Source organism: Cryptomeria japonica, chromosome 1 (genome assembly GCF_030272615.1).
Source record: "Cryptomeria japonica chromosome 1, Sugi_1.0, whole genome shotgun sequence".
Classification (NCBI taxonomy): domain Eukaryota; kingdom Viridiplantae; phylum Streptophyta; class Pinopsida; order Cupressales; family Cupressaceae; genus Cryptomeria; species Cryptomeria japonica.
The window spans coordinates 438,907,803-438,925,904 of NC_081405.1; positions in this window are offsets into that span (position 1 = coordinate 438,907,803).

Genomic DNA, 18,102 nt, shown 5'->3' on the forward strand with positions numbered 1-18,102 from the left:
AATGAGGATAGGTGCACTAGTGAGTGCCCTTTTTAGATCCTGAAAAGTCCTCTCACACCTCTCTATCCATTCAAATTTCTTTCCCTTTTGTTGGAGGGATGTAATGGGGTGTGCAACTCTAGAAAATCCCTTAACAAAGCATCTGTAGTGTCCTGCTAAACCCATGAAGCTCCTAACCTCTGTCACAATGGTTGGCGCTGGACAATACATTATAGCTCTGATCTTTGATGGGTCAACTGAGATCCCATCACCAGATATAACATGCCCAAGGTACTTGACCTCTGATCTAAAGAAAGCACACTTTGACAAACTGTCGTACAACTAATTGTCCCTTAAACACTCCAAAACCTACCTCAAATGCTCCTCATGCTCCTTCTCATTTTGAGAATATATCAATATGTCATCAAGGAACACAATCAAAAATTGGTCAAGGAAAGTGTGGAATACCCCATTCATGAGACTCTTGAATATAGCTGGAGCATTTGTAAGACCGAATGGGACCACATTGAACTCATAGTGGCCATATCTGGTATGAAACGTGGTCTTGTGGATATCACTCTCCACAATCCTCAACTAATGATACCTTGAATTCAGATCTATTCTTGAAAACACTTTAGCACCCTGAAGCTGATCAAATATCATCGATCCTGGGAAAGGGATAACGGTTCTTGATGGTTACTTTGTTTAGTTTCCTGTAATCCATGCATAACCGAAGGGACCTGTCCTTCTTCTTCATGAAGATGACTAGTGCGCCACAAGGGGAGATGCTAGGATGAATGTGACCCTTCTCTAAGAGTTCCTCTAGAAGCATCTTGAGCTCATTAAGCTCATGTGTGGTCATCCTATAGGGTGCTCTTGAAACTAGCTCGGCTCTTGGTACCAGATCTATGTGGAAGTTAATCTCTATGCTAGGTGGCATACTAGGTAGCTCAACTGGAAACACATCTACAAACTCCTCAAGGATGGGATGATCATCTAGGGAAGGTTCCCTCTCATTTTCTTCCTCTCTATCACTGATGGTGATAGCAAAAAACTAGCATCCCTTTTGCATGCTCCACTTAAGTTGCATAGCGAAAATCATATGAAGAGACATGGGCCTCTGAATCCCAGTGATTACTATAGGAGCACCATGATCATCCTCGTACTCGATCTTTTTTAGGTGACAATCCATCTTGGGTCTATGGGCGTAAAGCCAATCCATGCCAAGTATGACACCATAAGATCTGAGTGGTGTAACTCTAAGGTCTACTAGGGTGGTGGTATTACTAATCTGGAGCGGACATCCCCTAACCTCTGAATCCACTAACACTCTAGCCCCTGAAGCTAACTCCACTTCCCAACTGACACCTGGCCTAACTACCACTAGCCGGCAATGCTCCACAACCAATGGAGATATAAAGGAGTCAGTAGCTCCTAAGTCAAATAATATGGAAATGTCGATACCTTTGATCATACCTGCAGCCTCAATGATTGTGGCTTGGTGCTCTACCTGGTGGTTGTCAACCGCTATGAAAACTCTATGGGACTTGCCCATATCTCCAACTATAGGCCCCTATAATCTGACCCTATAGTAACTCTCTCACCATGTGCCCCATGGTTCCACATGTAAAACAAGCACCATGTGCCTGAAACTATGTGCCCTGAGGCCTAGAGTAAGGCTGCCCACTTGTCCTTCTCGAACCACTATACCCACCCCTAGAGGACTGTTGAGTCCGTGCTAGAGGTGTGTATGTACTCTGTGCTCTCTGGTCATGTCTAGGACCTTATGACTACTACTGCTTGGGCTTGGAGCCCTACAGTCCCTGAGGGGGCCTTTGTCTCTGACTCTACTATGACTGCTATGGAGGAGGGGGTTTATAGGACCCCGGTGCATTTCTATGGTTGCCCTTCCAATGGGGTTTCTGAAACCTGAAAGATTGGGATGTCAGGTTTTGGTTGTAAAACCTATCCCTCATGTCCTGTGGCATGACCTGGATCTCCTCAGCTATTAAGGCCTTCTCCATGGCAACCCAAAGGATCCCCAGAGTGGCCATCCTCACTGGTCCTTCTATCTCGGCATTAAGTCCCCTAATAAATCAGTTGACAAGAAGCTTCTCGTCCTTTAGGTAGTCTACATAAGCTAGGAGCTCAATGAACTTGCTCTTGTACTAGGTCACTGAGAGACCCTTCTGCTGGAGGTCATGGAACTCATATATCCTATGCTACCTGAAGTGCTCTGATAGGTATCTCTCCCTGAACTTCTCTATGAAGATCTTCCATGTGAGGGTGTCTGCAGGTAGACCACACTTGTATTCCTCCTGTCTCCACTATGTGGAGGCCGTCGATCTCAAAAGGTGGATTGCAACTCATGCCTTTAGATTGCTTTCATAAGATCGCAATGCGAAGCACTGATCTAGGCTCAAAATCCAAGCCTCAGCTTCTACCCCACTAGTAGATCCCCCAAAAGATGGTGGCTGGAGGCGCAAAACCTCTCTAATCAGATCCCCTGATTCTCGATGTGTCCTTTCAATGTAAACAAGTATGCCTACTAGAGATGGTCCAGGTAGATGAACAGACTTAGGCTCATGCTCAGTTTGGCCCTCTAAGGAATTGGGAGGTGGACTCCTACTCTGTTCCCTATCTGCTGATCTAAGGCTCCCTGAGTTTTGGTTTTCTGTATGACAGTCTATTGCTAGAAGCCTATCCTGCACTATCCCAATCAGGTTCTGAAGTGCTAATAAGATGTCTCAATTTGGATTAACCAGTGGTTCGAGAGGGGCCTCTAGGTTCCCTTCTAAAACTGGTTCCTCCCTGACAACATCTTCACGTGCCATATGCATATGCTTAGGACCCCTTTCGCGCTTGTGAGCTTGTCACGTAGTCGGAGGTATCCTTATGAGAAAATAAAATAAAATAAAATAAAAAAATAATTTTTTGGGAAAATTTTAATAAATTAAATAATTAAAGCAAAACATAATGGAGAAAGGTTCCTAGTGTTGGAAACCTTGCTCTGATACCAAAATGTCGTGCCCAAACTTTTGGACAAAAAATAGAACAACAATTTATTTTTTTGAACAACATAAACTCATAACATAGCCTACATTAAAATGAAATCAATAGAGTTTTGTCTTAACTAAGATGTAAGTAGAATCATTCACTAATATTGGATTAATTTACTCACTCATAAAAGCGACATTAATTAATGAGGACTAATTATCCCCTAAGAGGGTCCTCACAATTTAATTAGATATTTCAATTAACCTAATTAAATTGTTGCTAATTAAAGTAGAGGGAAAATTAGATATTTAAATTGCATCTAAATTATTTCGGGCAAACTGAATAATGTTGCAAATATCTTAAATCTACAATTTAATTAATCAAGCACACACAAATTTCATTATTTATATTTAGCCAATAAGGTTTCAAATTTAATAATGTTATTTGCCAAATAATTCTAATTTATACTATAGCCAAGTTTAATTTCCCCTAAACCTTCAATTTTGATGATTTAAGAAATCTGGCCAACATTGGCCTCATAGGTCAAAATTTTGTTTAAAAAAATTAATAATCCTCATTTACAAATTTCCCCCAAATTAAATTCCTCTTGACATCCATATTTAATTAAATACAAAAATTATCTAAGAAGCATCCTTATTAAAATTCCTTGATAAAATTACGTCAATAATGCGATATGATAACTATATACAATTTAATAAAATAAATTTACATAGGTTATTAACTTAACCTCAAATATGTATAATTAATTGTATATATTCCTATATGTAAAAATATAACATATATATTAATTATATACATATAAACAATTTGGGTGACAAATTTATATTTAAACCTATTTATATATGTAATTTTCTTTAATTAAAAGAACCAGCTATGCCCATTAAATCTTATAATGCAGCTTACAAATAATCCCTAAATTTCAAGTTGTAATTTAAGAACTTAATTCAATTTCTCTCCCATTATTTCTACATGCAAACCCTAACCCGAATATGGGCTAGGGTTGCATTTTTATTATACTATGTTATTTTAAATGCTAACCCTAACTCGAAATTGGGTTAGGGTTGCATTTTTTTTAATCAAGCATTCTTTTCTTTCTTTTCTTTATTTGTTTGGGCCCTAACCCGAAATGGGTTAGGGTTTATTATATGTTATTTTAGTTTGAGTGTGTGTGTGTGAACTATTTGTGTTGTGTAGGTTTCATGGACAAGAGGCGGCAGTCGAAATGGGGCAAGGTAGCGACCGAGTGAAAGGGCGGAGGTTGAATGGAGGTTTGATTGCATAGTGCGGGGCTCCCCCAGATGTCACTGTGCATACACATAGTGGAGGGCGGTGTCATCCACTGTGTGCACCAACAGTGGCGGTCGGTGTCATCCACTGTGTGTACACATAGTGGTGGCTGGTGCCATCCACTATGTGTAAGCACAGTGGCGGCCCGGGCCATCCACTGTGTCTACACACAGTGGCTCAACCGGTGAGCCGTCCACTGTGTTAATACATAGTGGTTCGGCCCTAAGGAAAATGCCCCCTTTTTTTTTGGTTATTATTATTATTTTTATTTACAATCAAACATATATCTTTGTTTATATTTAAGTGCATTTATATATATATATATACATATCAATCTCTTAGGTTTAGGATTTTTTTTTTTTTTGTCTCTTTCCTAAAAGAAATTTAGACCTTAATATGGAGGAATGTTTAGAAATGTATAGGCAACCCTTAGATAGATATAGTTATATATATTTTTTTGAAATGATTTATCTAACATGAATAGAGTAACTTATATCCTCATGCCTAAGACTAAATATGCAATTTTTTTTTTTAAAACAACAATACATTTTATGACAGTAATGATAGCAACAAGCTTAAAAAACTTTAAATAGGTTTATTTATTATTTTTGTTTTTTTTATAGATTAATTTTCTACAATGAATAAACATGAATAAAAATGATAGTATTAAATATGACTATAGGAGTACTTTTAACTTCAATTAGGTATCCATAGGAAAAGTAACTTTACATGGTTCTACTTTAGCTTTTTTTTTTTGTTCTAAGTATAATAAAATGACAGTAAACAACAACATTTAAATATTTGTAGGAAAATACTTAAAACATTTTCATTTCTTTTTTTTTTTCATCTCTTTTTTTTATATATAAATTGCAGAGATAAATAACAATAGATTTCAGTTTAAGACATAATTAAATAAGAACAACAACAACATAATATATTACAGAATTTAAATAAAAATGCTTTTCTTATATGAGTGGTTTGAACACAAGTCAACTATTACAAATGGGTAAATACCCAATTAGTCTCACATTCCTAATGAATGAAGACTTAACTAAATAACACATTTCTTTCTTTAAAATAATTACAACAAATACATTATTATTTCTTTCTTTCTGCAACTAAGTAAAATCTGTAACTCCTAGCTCTCCTTTCCAAGCAACCTGCATTCAAAATTTAAGGTTGTGACCATGGGGTGCTCACCTCCCAACCTAAGCTTACTAGAATCCACCCCCGAGCTTGGAGAACCAAGTCCTAGATGGGTTACACTCAAGCAAACACAAACAAGCAAGGGGAAAAACACAACAAACACATTCCCATTCCCAAGGTTGAAAGTTCATCACATATTCTGATGTTTTACTATGGTGGAAGTGGACCAAGTACCTTTGATGAGATCTGCTAGATAGTAACTCACATCCCACTCATGGTATCCAAGAAACACAATAAAACTCATCTTAACTCTCATATCCTTATGACCCCCAAAGGCATACTTGCATATTTTCTCCCCTTATGACCCCCGAATGCATAAACAAAACTATGCAGGAAGGGTCACATGGACAAACCCTTGAGATCACTCTCATGATGAGAGCCTCTCACTCTAAGACTATCAAACTCCTTCCACCCCCAAGACCATTTTGCCCTCCCAAGGGTAAGATATTCTTGGATACTCCCAAAACACAACAAAATGCATAAACAGAAATAGGAAAAGAATCACATAAAGGTTTCACAAATACAATGCAAGGAAGGATACAACATTTACATTCAAGCTTCCTACATACAGATTTCAAATAAACAATTAAGAAAAACACCAACCTTGAATCTGCCAAGGGGTTTTCTAGGGATAGCTTGGAGAAGAGCAGCCCAATCCACAAAACTTTTCTGCAACGCTTGGCCAAATTTTCCTATTCTCAAACTAATTTTTCCTCCAAAAATTGTCTGAAATCTCCAAATATGGAGAGTGGGTGATTATCTCACTAAGCCTCAATCTCTAGCCTAAGAAGGCTTCTCTCACTCCTTCCAACCTCTTGGATAGAGTGATCGACTCCCATTGGTTGGTCTTCCCTAGGTCTTACACACTCCCTAACCAAGGCACCTCAAGAAGAGGAATAACACCTACCAAGAAGGTTATCTAACCAAGGATGGCACTCCTAAAGATGAAATTTCACCATCTAGGAAAACCCACTTTTTGGGGTGGTTAAACAAGCCCTAGGGGAAAGACACATGGCCAAATTTGGCCTTCACCCATAGGTACCCCATGAGGACTAATAAAAATGCTCCAAAATTGACTCTAGGAATTGATTTAACCCTTAGAAATTCCACCTAATGTTAACCTACGGGTCAACTCTGAGTTGACCCTCGTTATGGCTCACTATCCTAGATTTCTTGGTACCTTCAAGGATAATTAGGAGATATAACAATTAAACAAAAATAAATCTCTCCAAAAAGTGACATGACAATTGCCAACACAACATACAACATATGTGTCAAGTGACACTACAGAAATAATTCCACATCACAATTATACACATGGCAATTGTCCCTTGAATGATTTAAACAAATTTAATGAATACAATTTACACACATGCAAAAAATTATGTTTACGAATAAAATACGATACATACGGGGTGTTGTCTCTCCAAATAGACAACCCTTGGTTTTACGAACGCACATAGGATTGGGCTTTATTCTCCATAATATTTCCATGGTCACATAGATAATTTCATGTGCATCTCAATTTAAACATTAGTAGATTCCAATAGCCTCATATAATATTAAATACATAATTAAGAATACAATTCAGTCACTCTTCATAGAACTGACATTATAAAATATAATTTACCACATATCAAGGCAATTCACATAAGCAATCCATCATAATCCTCATAATTTAATCCATTCATAAGATATGCAACCATATTTCTAGCATCATAATAAAGTCCTGCAAGTCAAATAATGGCATACAATGCCTCAATGTTACCCTATTCTAGAGCCATATAAAATTATATATCTATAATGCATAGAAATGAAGCATCAATATATCAATTTTATCCAATTCTTGGGACCATATAAAGTCCTACATCCATAATGAAATAAACAGAGCATCCATAATAGTTCCAACATGAAAATCACTAAAATACTAGGATGGGTTGGGGTAGGGCCTCACACTAACCTTCACAATATTATCAAATTTTATGTGGCAGAGTCTCCTATGCCATATCCAACTATCATCAAACTTTGCCATTAGACATTGACTAATATTTGTATTTAATTGAAATAAGTTACTTTTGGTTTGCATACCAGTGGCCATCAGCTCACCACTCTTTCCTTTTATTTTGCACACTCCATCTTTGAATTCCAGAGTGAATCCTTTATGGGAAACACTCAAAAGGTTATGCCTGAGACCTTCTACCCAATACACATTATCAGCATTGATTTTTCCATTTAGAGATATGGACCCTTTTCCTTTTACCATACAAGGTGCATCATTACCAAATCGGACTACACCTCCATCATACTCTTCTAGAGACAGAAACATTCTCCAGTCACCAGTCATGTGGTGAGAACAACCACTGTCAATAATCCACTCATTAGAATTATCAAAGTGAGAGACAAGAGCCTTCTTGTCTGACACATATTCCTTAATAGATACAAACACCATGTCTTCTCTTTCTTCATCTTCTGATTCATCATTAGTGACACATTCATTGACTGCAACAAGACAGTTTCTCCTATTTCCTCCTTTGAACTTTTTGAACTTCTCCAGTTTGTCCTTATTATCATTATTGGAACAGTTTACAACAATGTGCCCTATCCTATTACAAGAAAAATATTTCAAAGGGAGCTTACCTCTGTATTTTCCAGTTCCCTTAGGAAGTCTCTTGGCAAGAAGAGCTTCAAATTCCATCAGGATCTCCTCATCATCCATATCCCTGCTTTGTCTAGGTTCACAGCTAGTACTAGCTTCTTTACCCTTTCTAGATAGTGCAGTAGATGCTCTAAAGGTTGAATCAGTCTTCTGAACAATATCATCATAATTGTTTAGCTCATATGTAGTCAACTTAGCAATGATAGAATCAAGGGATACCTTTGTCTTGTCAATAGATCTCAACTCCTGAATAGCAGCAACCCTTATTGCATAGACTAGTAATAAGGTTCTCAAAAGTTTGCTAGCAATGGTGGAATCATCCATTGTACCTCCTGCACTCTTGATGTCTCCAACAACAATTTTAATTCTTATCCCATACTATTGAATGGTCTCTTCTTCAACCAGCTGCATGTCTTCAAACTTTCCTCTAAGGCTTTCTTCCTTAGCTTGCTTCACATGCTCATCACCACCACAGATAGACTCTAGAGTATCCCATACATCTTTGGGATTGCCTTTGTCTTGAACATCTATAAACTCAATATCAAATAGACTGCTGATAAGAGTTTCCATGACTTGCCCATTCTCCTAAATTTATCTTCTTTTATCATCAATGAGAGTACCAGTAGGGACAACATAAGTATTCTCAACATAGTTCTAGTGTTGAGCACCCATGCTTTTAACATATATCTTCATTCTATCCTTCCATATCTTAAAGTTATCTCTGTTGAACTTAGGACCTTCTCTTTTCATCATTAGAATAGGATCTTTTCCTCAAGCGGATAAGCTTACAACACAGATGACCTGGAGGATACTCTGATACCAATTGATGAATAATGATGAACAGTAAATACCCAACAGATACTGAGAGGGGGGTGAATCAGTATAGACAAAACTTCTTTAACAACTTAAACAACATCACCGATCTAAATCAAGGCAATATCAGTAAAACACAATGACTATAAAAGTCATAAACCGGTAACACTTAGATCTTCACAAAACCTAATATCTCATTTCCACTTCACCCATATGCTTAAAACCTAATATCTCATTTTCACTTCACCTATATGCTTAAACAAGTAATACATCAGAAATATAATGACCACTGAATCAACATGCATTACTGCTTAACAGAAAACACCACAACATCACATGAAAAAGTATCACACATGACACACTTATCTTTCACATGGAAACCCAATTGGGAAAAAACATGGTGGGGATGCATACCCACAAGTTTCTCTTGAAATATTTTGAAGTTCACTTTGTTAGGAGCCTAGTTTAGTTAAAGACTTTACAACAGGTTCTGCTAGGAACCAATCCTGTTAGGGATCACCCGGTTAAGGGATGGCTAAATACCCGGTTAGAGGTTAAACCCTATTAAAGGTTACCTTGTAAGAGGATTTGAAGAACTCAATGATTTTGAGTCACCCTATTGAAGGATTTACAAAAATCCTGTTAAAGCTACCCAGTAAAGGGATTTTCCAACTACTGAAATGGTTAGAGGTCAACAAGTAATACACTGATTTGATAACAAGACTTAATACCAAGGCAGATCCACTTCAGTTCCTTTACATTTGCAATTACACTCTGCAAGTATCTACTCACTTTTCTAGTCTGGCAAGAATCACCTCACATACAATCATTTGCCAACAATCTCAAATAAAAACCATCATCAACCTTATAGATGACAATTAGGTCAATAGCCAAAACCTAAAACCCCAAGCATCTAGGTCAACAATACAGTCGGTCCAATCCTGACCATTTAATCACATTACATAGGGTAAAATAATCTTGAATAAATCTCAAGACATTCTGCATCATTCGTTCTTTGCCTCTTTTGGAAGCTGATAACTCATAACGCACTCTCCATCATTTACTAAGATTTTGCACATTCCCAAGGTAGATATAATCAATCTTCTTCATGCAAGATCCCCAAGGAGATTCTTCGCCCGCACAAAGGTGACATGGCAACACGATCTCATCTTTATTTCAATGCTAACTCATCACAGGATGTTGTCGGTCGAATCACACAGACTTGGAATGCATCAACCAGAAACCCTGAAGCTAATACTACCAACCGGTAGTAATATCAAATGAAACCCTGATACAAACTTTGCATATACTAGTTCACATTCCAACATCATACCGGTTCACCTTTTCGCATATACCGATTCACTTGCCAGTTTGCTTACTTCAATATACTGGTTCATACTTCAGCATATTGGCATCAATGACAACATACAATCCTATCATGTCATCAAACTCTGCACATATGCCAACAATGCTTTCCATCAAAGGTAATAGAACCAATTCTAACAATTTGAGACACCATATGATTTGAACATTCACTATCAATTAATCATTCATTTCTATCTCTCCTAACATGCAATGATGAAGCAATAGTCTCAATAATCTTAGAGTTATTAGATTTAGATCCATCCTTCTCTACCATGAATAAGCAATCACCATCCTCATAATCTGACTCATCATCTAAAATACAACCATCATCTCTAACATAGGAGGCTTTCTTATTAAATTTTCATTTGTTTTCCTTAAATTTCTATTTTGATCCTCTTTTTAGACATCTAGATGCAAAATGACCAATCTTTCCATATTTAAAGAATTTAAGAGGTAACATACCTTTATACTTGTTGGTTACTCTCTCTGATTTTCTCACAAAATTTGTGTCCATTTCATCTAGGCTTTCTTCATCATTCAAATCTTTATTTGCAGCTTTTGATGCTTTTAAGGATGTTATTTTTTTTTTCTTTGTCTCTGCCAAACTTTCTAATCTCAAATGTAGTCAAAGTCCCAAACAACTATTCTCTAGTGAATTTTGATGAATCTATTAGAACTCTAAATTTTATCAAAATTTAGTGTTTCCTAAAATGGGAAAACATTGAAATTTTTTCAAATAACCATTTTCAGACTTAGTGCATGTGTCATCACCAAGTTTTGGTATTTGATTAACCAGGAGAGAACTTTCACAAAGTTATTGAAGTTTTCTTTGTTGACATCAAGCTTTTCTAATTTATGAATATTGGCTTGATAAGAATGGTTTTTTTAATCATCAAATGAGGTTATTACTATTACAAGTTCATTAATGAAAGACATAAATAGCAAGCCAGATAGGAGGACTCAACTTTATTTCAAATCTCTCACAAGGGCGAATATTTCACTTTCTGAAAGCTTGATAATTTAAATCAATATTTTGGAGGCTATTCAAATCCATATTGAATAGTAGATTTTAAAATTTCACTATATGTGGGGGTAAATGCAGCTCCCACGAGGGTAGAGCCCAACATATAGTTTCAAGAAAGGGAACCCCACCTTCAACATCAAATTCCAAACCTTAGCAAAAAAGACATAAAATGGTTTTTATTTTAACTACCTACATTATATCTATTGAAAGGATTAATACTCAGGTGAAGTAAAATTTTAATCAATTTGAAATGATTATTGTGAGTATTATTGAAAATGATATATATATATATATATATATATATATATATATATATATATATATATATATATATATATATATATATATAAAATAGTAGAATAAAAACTAATTAAAATGGTTTAAAAAAGTGATAAATAAAAATATTACAACTTCAAGCGGTGTCCCCCACATTTAATTTTGTGTGGAAAAGAAGCCCACTAATGAGTTTTCATTTGATCAGCAAGACAAGCTTGCTCGGTACTACATAAAAAGGTTTCAGTGAAATGCAATATTTCACCAAAAAGGATGAAAGTTGCTCTACTTCAAATAATGAAACAAAACATGGTGGGCCCTTTACCTCATTTTCATGTTTCCAAATTAAAATTTAAAAACTAAAGGTATCGAGGGGGGCCCAAAATTCCAAGAAAAGTTTTGTTATCAGCAAAACAAAGCTCATCTGTAGGACAAGAATATAGATTTGTTGAAAAATCAGGCTACACCGAAAAGGATGAATTATCAAGAATGCAATGGGTCCCACAATGGACATACCCTAAATGGACTATCGGAGAGATGATTATTATATCTCACCAAAATAGGAATTTTAGTGTACCAATGAAGGCTGATGAAGTACAAAAGAGTCTTAGCAAAATGCATAGTTATAGCAAAATACCAGTTTTTGTCTTGTTGATAAGAAAGAACATGACACGTGAATTGTTGCAGAGATGAAATCTCATCGAACAAAATGATTGTAGGTAATGTACAAAATGAATTTATTGAAGAGACTTTGAGAAACTTGCAAAGATGATACAATCAAAAGATGCAAAGTTGTGGTTTTATATATATTATTGCCATCCTTCCTGCCTATTAAAAGATTACATAATCGTCCATGAAAGTACCTCAAACAAGATTTCATCGCATGGAATATGATGAATGACAAAATGACCAAAATATTAAAATGTGAGAAGCTAAGGCAGGGCAAATAAACCGGTTCATAGTACGCTTTGTAGAAATATGATCTGATATCTGTCATGAATACAAGATATGCACAAAATGTATGTATCGAAGAAACCCTAGAAACTTTTAAAATGGACACAATTGGCAAGTTGCAATGCCAAATTCTTTGCTAGTGCCTTCCATGGTTTTTGGAATTATTATCAATAGTCATCAAAGCATCGAGGGTATATAAATTCTACTGAAGCAATGAACATCTTTGAATATGATGGACTTTTATGGGAAGGTGGATTTTTGTCAGATATCAAAGAAATGAATAATTATCTTCACCAAGGGTAGAATGAGATGGTAAATTAAATGTTTTCAAAGGGCTAAATATTTTAGATGTTGGTGTAAATAATTATTCATCTTGGATATTATTACACCTTACTTAAGTTTACTTAGGTACCTGCATTTAATAGTAGTTTGGGTATGAGACACTCGGGTGTTTGTGCCACATTGGGATAGTGTGTGTAGGAGAATTTCCACCTTTTATGGTGTTGATCCTATCTTGTTGTTTTGATTAAGTAAAAATAGGTTTTTGAAAGGAACCCAAACCTTTTACATATCAAGAAAAAGAGAGAGCATTAGAGCTTAAAAGAACTGTGCCTGATCACTCCAACAACAAAAAGGTATCTCAAAATACATAACATAAAGATCCACAAAAAGACAGCAAAAATAAAGCAAAAGGACATCACAAAGACAAAGATAGAGACTAAGATCGAGACAGCTAGATATTTTTCATAATATCTTTAGTGTGAACTGCCATTTGCTTCATGTTGTTTGCAGAGGTCTTCAAATCATCCAGCTCTCGTCCATTGATGTCGCCCTAATTCCTGGTGCTAGCTCTAGTCCTCTTCTCATGACCTTTTGTATCCAACTGGTCCTTGTCACCCTCTTTATCTTTGATGTTATCAAATCTGTTAATCAGAATGTTCATATTGTCCACTGAGGCTTTGAGAATCTAGAAGTTTTGTTTGGATATCTTCTTCACAATAAGTTCCATCCTATTGACTCTGTTGCCTAGATTATTGATAGCAATTTCCAGCCCATTCACATCTTTATTTCCTTCCATCTCCTTAACCTTCTTTTCAGTTTCAATAATTTTACTCAGCATGTTTCAGTTTCAATAATTTTACTCACCATGTTTTCAATAGCTTCAACATTATTGATTGCCACCGCCAATTCTTTGACATTTTCAAATAGAGGTTTGTCGCCTATTGTGGTTTTTTTGATAACATTTATATCCTTCTTAAGGCAACCTATGTCTTTCACCATTATGCTGACTATATCACATAATCCCTTAATACTCTCATCATCCCTAACACAATCACTAGATTTTCCCCTCTTCTCCTCTTGGTCCTCTTTCTGCAAACCTTGAGTATTCAAATCCTCATTACTACCCACAACTGGGATATCATCCCCCTCCTTACCCTACACATTATCATTTTTATCCTCCTCTCCCTCCTCATCAAAAGCAATCAAAATTAGATTTATATCTTTGTTACCTCCCTTGTTGATGTTCTTCTTACTCTGGGTTTGCTTTCTGATCCCTTTACCTTTCTTTCTTTTGATGAATTTTCCTTCGAAGGTCTCATCCTCAGACTTTGAGATATCGAAATCAACCACTATCCTCTTTCTCTTCCCATTGTTCCTCCCATTTTTGCTTAACTCCTCTAACTCACCTTTTGTTTCCGAGTAAAAGTTAAAACCATTATCCTTACTCTTTATTTCCTCATCCCTTGCTTTTTTACCTCTAATAGGTTTATCAATGCATTTCCCTTTCAGCAATTTATACACAAGAGCCATAAGACCCTGATGAATAACATGGTCACCCTTAGGGTCTTTATGCATTTCTTTAATTGTGTGGTCCATGGGACATGCAAGATAATAGGACAGGCTTACCTTTTCACCATGACAGAAATGGTTGAGTAACACAAAATGGTGCCCGTAAGCTCTCATAAATCTCCCATCTAGCGTAATGTAGGTAATTGTAGCAAACAAAACGAACCTCCATGGCCTATAGATACGTTTTGGGGAGTGATAGGAGTTGTCAACCTTCACCATTTTCTTCTTCTCGCCATCTATGACAGGAAATTTGTCTGCTACCTTATCACAGATACTATGATCTCTATAGAATTTAATGCCCTTTGTCACCATCCCCGTGGCTTCTATAATAATCTCCTCATCCACTATCATCATCTAGGTAACCACCAAAAATTTGCCACTCTTCCAATTCTTTATAAAGTTCTTAGTGATCGTTGGGTCTTTACCACTAAGCCTCTCCATAAACACACTTAAACCCCCCTCTTGTAGAATTTCCCAAACCTCTCTGTTCTTCTTCCAATATGAACATGAGGTTGGTTCAAACCTTTTTTTGTTCCCTCCCATTTTTCCTTCATAGTCACTGGATTTCCTACTCTCTGCTCTGATTATTCTTCTCTGGTTTCTATTATTGCCCTAAAAAATAGCCCTGAATCTATGCCCAGTTAATATGATAAGACACTTAAATAAATGCTCATCACCATCATTGTAAGCCTTCATCAAAATAAGTGGAAGAAGCATTTAGGAATTATGATTGATGATGCCATGTTGCCTCATCTAGATACAGTCCAGATCGAACAAGGATTTTTCCTCACATGCAAGTTCTCTCTCACCATTAATAGTAATGATTTCCTCAGTTCGGTAAGCCAGGTTGGCAGCCCAGTCAGCACATGAGTTAGCTTCCTTGTACACATGTGTGAAAACACACATATCAAATGTGTCACTTATTTTCTTTACTACTTTTATTGCGTTGTTTATTGACCAAGAAGGTGGGAACACCTTATTCAAACAGTTTATGATATTCAAAAAGTCTCCTTCACACCAGGCTCTAGTGCAATTGGCTTCCTTTGCAAGTACCATCCCATGATAAGCTTCCATAACCTCAACAACATGATTAGTTTGATTTCCTATAGGTATGAATTTAATGATTTTGCACTTTCCCCATTCATCCCTTAAGACCACACCACATCCTGCATTACCAGGGTTACCCTTTGAAGCACCATCAAAGTTGATTTTCATCCAACCATTGGGAGGACATTCCCATTTCACACCTCTAGGATTAGCCAAAAAGAAATCTTGTCTATTTAATTTCCAATTCTTGAAGATAATTTGATCATCCTTATCTTGGGGGTTAGCAATACCACCTATGATATTAATATTTTCCACTATGTTTCATTTGATTTTCTCAAACACAATTTGAGCCTTAGACACCTTCTCTCTGAACACTCTTTCATTTCTCTCTTTCCATATTCCCTAGCATATATGGGGTAAATCCAACTTCCATAACAAAATTGTAGACTTATTCCTTGAGGGGTGATGCCAAGAATTAAAAATCTCTTGAACTGATTCCAGGAAACTCCAACTGATATTGAAGTGATCCAGACATCTTCCCTAGATATTAGCAAAGAAGGGACAATGAAAGAACAAGTGGTTAATGGTCTTCTCATTCTGCATACAAAGAAAACAAACACTAGGCATATAAATACCTCTTTTTCTAAGGTTATCAATAGTTAGAATTTTATCTTGAAGGGTAGTCTAGAAAAAAAATATTAATTTTAGGAATTAGGCCTTTCACCCAAGCCTTGGCCCAACAAGGACTCTCCACCTTTAAAAACTGATGATAATAAAGAGAGGCCACAAAAAATTTACCATTTGTTGTAAGTTTCCAGATTAGTTGATCTTCATCATCCACCACCACCATGGAGTTCATAATTTTGTTCAAATTACCAAGGGAGGGATCAACTTGGGATAATTCCTTCCACTGTCCATCATTCCAGTAGTCACCCACCATAGAGCCATATTTTTCCTTGCACTGATTCTGAAATTTACCCTAGTCAGGACTTTCACTCAACAGGGAGTCAAGCAACCAGGAATCTTCCCTGAATTTAATGAGGTTTCCTTTCCCCATCTTACATTTCACACCTTTGGCAATTAGCTCTCTTGTTCTTGAAACATTTTTCCAAATATTAGATCCAAATGGGATATCTTCTGCATTGGGGAAGCTTAGAAGAGTAAGATACTATCTTTTATACTTGTCCCATATCAGTTTCCATTCTCCTTGGTTGTTATAACCTCTCCAAATCTGCTTGGCCATAAGAAACTCATTCATGTCTTGTTATCACTGATTAAAAATGGGCTTTTCTTTTCCCATAATTGGCTATGGTTTGTTGAAATTTTGAGTAAGCCACATTTGCAAATGCTTTAGCTCTATTTTAGGCCTTAAAGGTTTAGGGTTTTTTAATTTTAGATCGCCTAATGTTTGTTTAAAACCCTTTGGTTTCTATTCTTTCGTTACTTTATCCACTTAAGTGATGGGTCTTGTGTTCATGAAAGGTGTTCCCCCTTTGTCATTTGCCTAGGCGGTCTCGTGAAATGTTTATTGTTTATGGCTTATACCTTTTTTCCTAATGTTGTCGGGCCCATTAAGTCAGGTGCATCTCTCAGGAAAATCCATGGCTCGCATTATTTTGTGAAGGAAAAGTGACTGAGGTTTAAGGACTACAAAATGGCGAAATGATGTGGCATTCCAAATAGATGGTCCAACCAGCCTTAGCGGCAAATAAGAGAATGACACGTAGCAGAAAATGCAACAATTAGCAAAATGAGTCTGAGAATTTAAAAGGAAGGTGGGTCCTAGTAAGGAAAGGTGTTCAGAATTAAAGTCAGAGGGCCCACAATCATTTAAAAAAAATGGGCTCAGAAGGTAAAGACCGATCTCATCCAGTTTGATCAGACGGCCTGTGCTGTTTCGCAAGATGAAGATGCACGAAAGATATCCTCTACAAAATGGAAAAAGTGAAAATGATTCATTTTGATGCCAGGATAGATGGTGATGTGTACTTGAACACATGGCTTCCGCAGACTGATGTTTCCAGAGTGTCACTGGCAGTTGTTGAGAAAGAGGGATATACCGTGCAGCTGACTCAAATCTGAACTTAGTAGTTTTCCCAGAGCAAATAGTCAACTGCCACATGGTGTCCAGTAACTAGAGAAAGAGTGGAGCAAGCTCGCCAATATAAAGGTCACACATAAAAGATGATCATTTCAGGTTTTGATCCAACGGATGGCGTTGTTTTGCAGCTTGAAGTTGAGTGAAAGTTATGATTTGCAAAACAGTGAAAGCCCGTTAGCTACCAAGTAAAGATGCGGTTAGTGAAAAGATTGACCATCCAGGTAAAGGTTAAAGACCAAGCAGTTTGTGTCCCATCTAAAGGCTGGTGTTATTTTGTGAAAGGAAGATGCTCATGGGATAAAGCCCACGAAATGGTGAAACAAGATGAGGGCCCATGGTCATCTAAAGAGGTTCAGAAAGTAAAGATCGATTAAATCTCATTTGATCAGACGGCCCGTGCTATTTGGCAAAATGAAGATGTTTGAGAGTTAGCCTCTGTGAAGCAATGAAAAGTTTCTTTTTGGGTTAATAAAGCATAGGGCTAAATCAGGATCATTTTCATCTTGATCTAATGGCTGTCGTTATTTT